Source organism: Cebus imitator, unplaced genomic scaffold (assembly GCF_001604975.1).
Source record: "Cebus imitator isolate Cc_AM_T3 unplaced genomic scaffold, Cebus_imitator-1.0 Scaffold520, whole genome shotgun sequence".
Lineage (NCBI taxonomy): Eukaryota > Metazoa > Chordata > Mammalia > Primates > Cebidae > Cebus > Cebus imitator.
The window spans coordinates 1,258,131-1,267,665 of record NW_016107835.1 but is presented as its reverse complement, the minus strand read 5'-3'; the positions used below and the strand labels follow the sequence as shown (position 1 = coordinate 1,267,665).

Sequence of the window (9,535 nt, the reverse complement as noted above, 5' to 3'; positions counted from 1 at the left end):
GTTGCTGACATGGGAGGCCCCAGCACTCGAAGCCACTTTTTCTGAGGACGGGGTGGTAACTGCTGCTGCCAATATGTTCATACTGGGAGAAGAGCCGCTGTTGGATGGAATGATGGTGTTGCCAGAACTACTCTGAGGTAGCTGGACTAGGGACAGCTGTTTCACACCACGAATGCTGGCAGATGGGTTGGAGAGGCTGTGTGCCAATTCAGCTGCTGCTGCCAGCTGCTGAGATAAATGGGAACTTAGCATGGACAAGGGGTTGGCAGATGTTTATAAAGTACCTTGAGAAGGGTTAGAAGATGTTGGCAAGTCTGCATTCTGAGAAGCCAATAGCAATATTTGGTGATGAATCTATTCGATCAGTTGCAGCTGATGTATCTGCTGCTGCTGCAGAGCTAGGAGCTGTTCCACGAGGGCTGGGATGAACAGCTTGCCCCCGGGAGCCCAGCTGCACCTTGCTTCCTGGGAGAAATGGGACACCACCACCTTGGTGCTCTGGAGGTTCTTGATGATGACGTTGCTGTTGATCATGGAGGAGTTGCCCACTGTTTTCAGGTCCCCGAGTTGAGGTGGAGAGGTTGTGATCGCTGAGGTACCCGTGGAGGAGCTGCTGCTGCTGCCAATTGGGGCAGTACTGCTGTGGCTGCCACTGGAAGCGGCCGGGGACTCCACCTCCATGGACTCTTCCCTGTCAAGCTCGTTGTGTTCTGAAAGGTCGCTGCAGTCCACTTGATCTGTTTTGTTAACTGTTTCATTCATTTGTTCATCAGGATTATTGGGAGGGGGTCTGGGGAAGAAGGTTTCATGTGGGGAGGCTGGATTTTCATTCACTATTAAAACTAACTGATTTTTAGTACGGTTCTTCTTGTGGAGTAGAAGATGTGATAATTCAAAGATCTTGGCACAGCACAGGCCACAGACATGGGTGTCCTTGCTTTTAGTGGGGAGATTTTATTGACCCTTTTCCATGTCTCCATCTCGCTGGAGGAGCGAGGCCTCTTTGGTGAGGATTGGAAATGTTGAGGCTTCCCTTGCTTTCTCTGTGACATGTTGACTCAAACATCAACTGGGGCAGAATAAAAAATTGCTAAAAAAAAATCCCAAAATTATGGAAATTGAGCAGCAGTGGTGGCGGTTCCCATTGCCTATCCCCTCCTGGGCTCCCTGGCCCCAGGCACAGCACGTGTGTGTCCATGTGTCCTGCTATAATTATCTGCATAGAGTTTTGTTGTTTTTTTTTTTTTTGACAGAGTCTTGCTCTGTCACTTAGGCTAGAGTGCAGAGGCACAATCTTGGCAGCTCACTGAAACCTCTGCCTCCTGAGTTCAATTGAATCTCATGCCTCAGCCTCCCCAGTAGTTGGGACTGCAGGCGCCTGCCACTACACCCCACTAATTTTTGTATTTTTTATTAGAGAGGAGGCTTCATCATGTTGGCCAAACTAGTCTCGAACTCCTGACCTCAAGAGATCCACCCTCCTTGGCCTCCAAAAGTGCTGGGATGATAGGCATGAGCCACTGTGCCTAGCAGGCATAGTACTTTTGATTTAATCTTGTCAGCTTAAATTTTTTTTACCATTGTATTGAGTTATAATTGTTATTCAGTAGACTACACATATTTAAAGTGTGGACAATATGATCAGTTTTGACATATGCACGAGTCCATGAAGCCATCACAAGAATCAAGATAGTGAACATATGCATCACCTCCAAAAGTCTCCTCATGTCCCTTTGTCATCCTTCCATCCCACCTCTTCCTCTTACCTTCCCATCTCCATGCAACAATTGACTACTTTCTGTTTCTATGTCCTATAATTTTATAAAAATGAAACCATACAGTATATAGTCTTTTTGATCTGGTTTCATTCATACAGGATAATTATTTTGAGGTTCATTCGTGGTGGTGTTGTCAAACACCAGAGGTTCAGCCTAGGTCCAGTTGCTCACCACATAGAAAGCCAATCACCGAGACAAGTGTTGCCCAGGAAAAAAGGCTTTATTGCAGGGGATGTCAACCGACAGATGGGAGACAAGTCTCAAATGTGTCACTCCAACTGACTAAAGTTAGGGGTTTATAAAGCAGGAAAGGAAAACAGGAATTAGGACTAAGGAAGAGGAGTTGGTCAATAGGTAGCAGGTGTAGCACACTGTCTGGATGTGCTGATCTGGAAAGCCCCAGCCCCACTGACACCATCCAGGGGCCTATTGGTCAGTCCCCTGAAAAGGAACTCAGACAAGACAAATGTAAGTTTCTAAAGCTTCAGTTTTATGGGAAACTTGGGCTGGTTTTAAGGTTTCTTTAATGTGCTAACTTTATGGCCCCATCTAGTAAGTCTGAAATTTCCAATTTTATACTCTTTTCTTTTGGCTAAAGTCTCTGATAGCTTTTATAATACATGACCTCTTGAGAAAGGTAAAATGTAGACGTGATCAGACATGGACACTTTCAGGTGAGGATTTTGTCAGAATTGTTTTTCTGAGAATAGGCTTTGTTAGAAGTCTGGTAGGGCTAAGTTAGAAAGAATAACGCTTCTAGCATCTGACAGGTGTCCTTGAGAAAAACCAAAAAGCAGGCAAAGGAGGTTCTAACTCCTGAAAACAAATGTATTAGAACTTCCGATGTTGTAGAGAGCTGGCCCTCTATGGGGCTTTTCTCCATGAACTTCAACTTGCCTGTCACAAAAATCTCCTCATAAACACTCATCCTCATTTGGATCTGGGCTGTAACTACTTGCCTGGACTCAAAGATCCCCTAACTTTATAATGTATCTTTTGTGTAAATATATGTTGATAAATAACTTGCTGGTTTATGCGTGCATTTCATGTAAGATCTCTCACTAAAGCATAGATTTAAATCTATAAGATTTAAAGTATAAATGTTTTCCTATTTTCTAAAATAAGGCACTTTATTTAGAATGTTAAGGTAGCCCCTGCCTGTTATGTAGAACCATAACTATCTTGAAAAATTGTTTGTTGCATATTTTTAAGAGCTCTGATTGTAATCCTGAAGTGATTTCTAATAACTATGAGAGAGGAGGAGCTGAGTGCTGCTATAAACACACATGGACACCAGGGTTCACACGTCCTAGTGGCCACTTCAGCCTTAAGAAGCAAATTATGAAATATGTAAAACAACTCCAGAGTTCTACAGGTGTATAGGGGATGAGGGTGGTAGCAAATGCCGTAAAAGAGCAACAACAGCAACCCTGATGAAAATATTAGGAAGAGGCTGGATGCAGTGGCTCACGTCCATAATCTCAGCACTTTAGGAGGCTGAGGCAGAAGGATCACTTCAACCCAGGAATTTGAGACCAGACTGGGCAAAGCGAAATTCTTTCTTTACAAAAATAGAAAAAAATGTGTCAGGCATGGTGGTGTGTGCCTTGGGTGGTTGAGGTGGGAGGATTGATTGAGCCTGGGAGGTTGAGCATGCAGCAAACTGTGATTGTGCCACTGAACTGCAGCCTGGATGACAGGGAGAGACCCTGTCTTGAAAATAAATAAATAAATAGGTAAAATAAAAAGAAAAAATTGGGATCAATCATCTTTATTTTAAAGCAGTTATACCCTGGAACAGGGTTTCTCAACCTCAGCTCTATTGACATTTGGGCCAGATGATCCTTTGTTGTGGGGGCTGCATGTGTATTGTAGGATGTTTTAGCAGAATCCCTGACCTCTACCTAGCATAGGCCAGTAATCCTTTCCCCAGTTGTGACAATCAAAAAATGTCTCTAGGCTGGGCGTGATGGCTCACACCTGCAACCCCAGCACTTTGGGAGGCTGCGGTGGGCGGATCACTTGAGGTCAGGAGTTCGAGACCAGTCTGATCAACATGGTGAAACCCCACCTTTACTAAAAATACAAATTAGCTGACGGCATGGTGGCACACGCCTGTAGTCCCAGCTACTTGGGAGGCTGAGGCAGGAGAATTGCTTGAACCTGGGAGGTAGAGGTTGTAGTGAGCTGAGATTGCACCATTGTATTCCAGCCTGGGCAACAAGAGTGAAACTCCATCTCAAAAAAAAAAGTCTCCAGACGGCCAAGTGCAGTGGCTCACACCTGTAAACCTAGCACTTTGGATTGCTAGAGCCCGGGGAGGATTGCTTGAGCCCAGGATTTCGAGGCCAGCCTGAGCAACATAGTGAGACTCCATCTCTATAAAAAAATGTCTCTAGACATTGCGAAATTCCCCTGGGGGACAAAATTTCTTCCCTGCTCCCCTTTGAGAACCATTACCCTAGAGTAAAATATTCTAAAATACAATAATTTTTTTAAAAAAAGCTTTCTTGAGATCTAATTCACATGCCATACAATTAACCCTTTTAAATGTGCAATTCAGTGTTTTTAATGTATTTACAGGATTGAACAACCACTGCCACAGCCTAATTTTAGTACATTTTTGCCCTCCCTAAAACAAACCCTGTGCCTATTAACAGTCCCTCCCCATCCCCACTACCCCTGTAACCACTAATTTATTTTCTGTCTCTATGGATTTGTCTATTCTGGATATTTCATATAAATGAAATAATACAATATGTTGTCTTTTGTGACTGGCTTCTCTCACATAGCATACTGGTTTCAAGGTTCACTCACTTTTACAATGTACGAGTACTTTATTCCTTTTTATGGCTGGATAATATTCCATTGCATAGATAAACCACATTTTGTCTATCCATTAATCAGTTGGTGAACATGTGGTTTGCATCCACCTTTTGGCTATTACGAGTAATGCTGCTATGAACATTCAAATACAAGTTTTTGTGCAGACATATTTTTGTTTTTCTTGAATGAAAGGAATGGCATTTCTGGGGCATATAAAACATTTTTTTTTTTTTTTTTGAGACAGAATCTCGCTCTGTCTCCCAGGCTGGAGTGCAGTGGTGCGATCTCAGCTCACTGCAACCTCCGCCTCCTGGGTTCAAGCGATTGTCCTGCCTCAGCCTCGCGAGTAGTTGGGATTACAGGCGTGTGCCACCACGCCTGTCTAATTTGTATTTTTAGTAGAGACAGGGTTTCACCATGTTGGTCAGGCTGGTCTCGAACTCCTGACCTTGTGATCTGCCCACCTCGGTCTCTCAAAGTGCTGGGATTACAGGCATGAGCCACTGCACTGGCCTTGAAAACACTTTTTTAAACAGCAAGTTCTTTTCAAGATACATCTAATGGCAAACCCCCCAATAATACATCACAGTGGAATGTTTGAAGTGAGGTTAGCTGGAGTTCCAGAGCCCTGCCTGGGCTGCCATTTGACAGCCCTGGTGGCCTTGAGATGTCTCCACAGAACACCTTCCAACAAAAAAAATTTTTGAGACAGGATCTGGTTCTGTCACCCAGGCTGGAGTGCAGAGGCATGATCTCAGATCACTGCAACCTCCATCTCCCAGGCTCAAGCGATCCTCCCGCCTCAGCCTCCTGAGTAGCAGGGAATACAACTGCATGCCACCATTCTTGGCTGTTTTTCGTATTATTATTATTTTTTTTGTAGAGACGGTTTTGCCATGTTGCCCACACTGGTCTCAAACTCCTGGGCTCAAGTACTCAGTCTGCCTCAGCCTCCCAAAGTTCTGGGATTACAGGCATGAGCCACCATGCTCAGCCCAACCAATATTTTTTTAAATGAACAATTATCAACCAAGCTCAGAACTTTAATCAAAAAGGACAAAAACACAAAACAGTTTGGCAGTTGCTGTCTGCTTTTTTGTGTTAAGTCTGGCGAATTGAAATCTTATCCTTCATTTCCTTCAGATCTCACATCTTGGCTTGACATGCCTTTCTAGTTTTCTCTTTCCCTTCCAGGACCAGCTCTACCATCTGGATCTTACTTTCACCTCCTTGCTCCATGATAACTGTACAGTTTATCATGGGTTCCCCTGCAGTCTCCTTCTTATCTCTTTTTCTCTGGCCTATGCAGCCTGCCCTAGCCATGCTAAACTTTAGAACTGCATTGCTTTGATTTTTTTCTCTTCCTTTCTGTCAACATGAATTCAGGTTCACTTAGTTTCTTCATTCATTCATCAGATATTTATGATAACCAGGATTTACTGTGCTGGGAGCTGCAGGAGTTCCAGATATACAGGGAGGAGTTCCTGTCTTTCATTCAGACAGATAAGACAGTTACAGAATGCCCATCTTAGAAGATGGTATGTGCTAACAGCCATTTGAACAGTACAAGCACAAAAATAGCTAGAGACGTTTTTAGGTGAGATTGGGGATGGCTTTATAAATGAGACAGCACTGAAGAACTGGTAGGAATTCTTTACATAGAGGTGGTATTAGGGTATCTGGTGGAGAGGGTGGCCTAACCAAGGTCGTGGAAATAGGAAAACAGATGATATTCTGGCAATTATGAGTCAAATAATTAAAGCAGGTGAGTAATAAAAGACAAAGTATTATAGTTACATAGACCAATGAGAATGGAAGGCTTTGAAAGCCTGCCCAAGGGGTTGAAGTTTATGTAGTGGTCATTGGAAAACAAGTGTTTGAAGGAATGACTGATGAAATCCAACCTGGAGTTTCTCTGATATTGTAGCTCCACACCATGGCCCACTGTTAGGAAGTGCTGTGATTCAGTAAAAAGGTTTTAACCAAAGGAAACTCCCTTTATGATTTCTTCTGGTTACGTTACCACTCTGGACCTGATTTTTCATGACAATAAATCAAAGGAGACTGGACAAAATGATCTTTCCAGCATCTCTATTCCTGAATGAAGTGTGGACCATGAAACCCTGCTGCTTTTTGAAGACTTAGGGACCAGTTGGGCTAAGGGCTGTGGGAAGATGTCTAGGATCATCTGTGAGATTTCCATGAAGAAATTAGTCATATTTGGAAAATAAGAAAATCTTTGTCTATAATCTATCCAGCTTCCCTCTTCCATATCTTTTTCCTTTTAGTGGCTTCCTCTCCACCTTTAATCTAGAAGGTTGTAAAATTGTTTGGGGATGAAGCACACATGCTTTGCCTTATTTTTCTATCCCTAGTACACAGCACAGTGCCCCATTCATAGCTTGTCAGTAAGACTCTGCTAAATAAATAATTTCTTCCAACCCCTGTCAAAACCTGCTCTCAGGCAGAAAATAGGTAAGCAAATTCACACTAAGGTATAAATGGCTGATAACCATTTAAATTGTGATCCATATACTAAGAGAAATTTTTCTTATAAGGAGTGGAATAACCCTTTGCTAAAAACAAAACTCATTTCTAATAGTGGCATACATAGAACTAGGGGAGGCTTCAGGATGGCAGCAGTGATATTTCCAGCTGGGATCTTAGCCACTATTATTCCCTCTTATCCTAAAGGAGCTTCTCAATTCCCACCTAGAGACTAAGCCTTGCCTCATTCTCTACAGCAGATTCTGTCTCAGCAGAAATTTCTGGAGCCCTGTTTTAACATTCTGGAGCTCAATGTTGGCCTCTGCTTGCTTCAAAACTGGTTCTGGGTATTTATAGTTCATTTTACAGAACTGGGCTTCTGTTTCATTTCTCCAGCCTGGGTATCTGCCATGACAACATGTCCACTCCCCTGGACACTCTCAGATGCAAGGTCTGTGCTTATCTCTTTCTAGTATATCCTAACACTTTTCTCCTGTCTGACTATGCATGGAGTCAACTTTGAGCTTTGATATCTAGCCCAGTACCCATCATCTTTCTCCCTGTTGTAAGATGCCCCTGCTGCTGACTCCCAACCTACTTAGACTTCCAAGAATCAGCAGCCAATGTGTAGTCTGCCCCTGATACCATCTCCCTACCCTGAGAACCAGCCAGAATTCCTGGCTCTTCAAATTGGAACTTCCCCTGCCCCCTCAGCCAAATCACCTAACTACTGACCTAGACTGCCCTCTGACATTTGTTCCCAGAGCTCCTGGACATTACATTTGTCCTCTTGAAAGAGAATGCCTCTGCATCTGAAGTTGAGTCAAAAGGGCTTAGTGGGTCTACTTCTAAGTCCTGGCTTTATCTTAATTGAACTGACATTGCCATGGCCTGGAAGATGGCAAGCAAGCATTTATCTGGAGTACCTGATATCAGACCCTGGTGATAATTATCTATCTTGTTAGGTTATATGGAAAGCTTCATCGCTAACATCTTGTGGGGGTCACCCAGGCAACAGAGGCTGCCTTGTTGCCACAAGATAACCTTTCATATAGATATTTTTCTCCAGTTAGACATCCTTTATTGAGCTTGGGGGTTGCATTTGTCTAAAATTTTCTTCCTTGGCACATAGGAAAGTTGACCTAACTACCTACTATGGTCTTGCACTTGCCTTCTTGTGTTAGATGCCTACTGCATTTGTCCTAGGCAGAAATGAATTTCATTGATAGAGGAACCATATGTCTGCACTGGGTGGGTAGATTCCTTTATGGTGTAATTCCAGGGATTCACAGAAAGTATCTATGCCCAAATATGTCTCCCACATAATGATGTGTGTCATTATTTCCATCGAATCTATCCAGTGGGTGGGCCTCAATTGGTACTTGCTTTCAACGACTCAAAGTGACTTGGAGAGAAGACCACAGCAATGAGGAAGAAAATATAGTTAGTAATTATGATGACTTTTTTTTGGATCCTTCCTATTACACACCAAGGTGTATAATATGGTGTATAATATGAATTTAAATGAATTTATTGGCTTGCATAGGTGGGAAGTGCAGGGTTCTATGCTTTGGGGCACTGCTGGATCCAGGGGCTCAAATAGCTTCATCAGTGCTCCCCCATGGTGTCTTCCCTGGTATGCAAAAAAGGTCCCAGGGAGGACTCCAATTGGTTGATTTGTGTAATGTGCCCTCCTTTCATCCAAACACTGTTTAAGAGGGTGTTCAATGCTGATTGGCCAGCCTAAATCACAGGAGGCCCAGCCCAATGGTCAGGAGGGGCAAATAGTTTCACTACAAACAAACTACAAGGATGTTGGGTTCTCTGCAGGATAAAGGGGTTGTCTTACCAGAGAAGGGCAAATAGACGCTGAGATGGAAACAATCAGATGTCTATTTTAAGGGTCAGGGGGAAAAAGGGGCTGTACTGCATATTTGCGTAGACCTCACTTTGGGTTATCCATTGCTTACTTTTTAAAATATAAAGGTGGGAGTGCGGTTAAGGAATCATGCTGAGTCTTAATTCAGTGTGAAAAGATTTGTTCAAAATATTCTTCTATTCCTACTGACCCAGGCCACAGAACATTTAGGAGAATAAGTCTGGAAGCTTAAAATGTGAGGATCCTTAAAAAAAGCCACAAAGAAGGGCACAAGGAGGTGTACCAAGAACAGATGAGATACCTCTGGCCTGTCCTTTATCATGATCCTGGGCCAAGAGACAGTCTGAGAATTTGCACATCCACACATAAATGAACCCTAGGTTATGGCATTCATCTTGTGCAGCTTGGGGCTCCAGATGGGGCTCCCTCCCCTCCCCTCTACTCGCTCCTCATCCCTATCCTTTCCTTTTTCCTGAGCACCTTTTCACCCCAGGAGCTGTTCACAGCTCCTTTTTCATAAGCCTTCTCTGTCTTCAGGTAAGATTGCTTTGTCCCCTTCACTGTA

General features: G+C 43.4%; 1 pseudogene; it reads right to left on the bottom strand.

The window, feature by feature from the left end:
• LOC108293028 overlaps window positions 1-1,052 on the bottom strand; it is a 4,310-nt pseudogene extending 3,258 nt beyond the window's left edge.
• Between the last annotated feature and the right edge of the window lie 8,483 nt (window positions 1,053-9,535).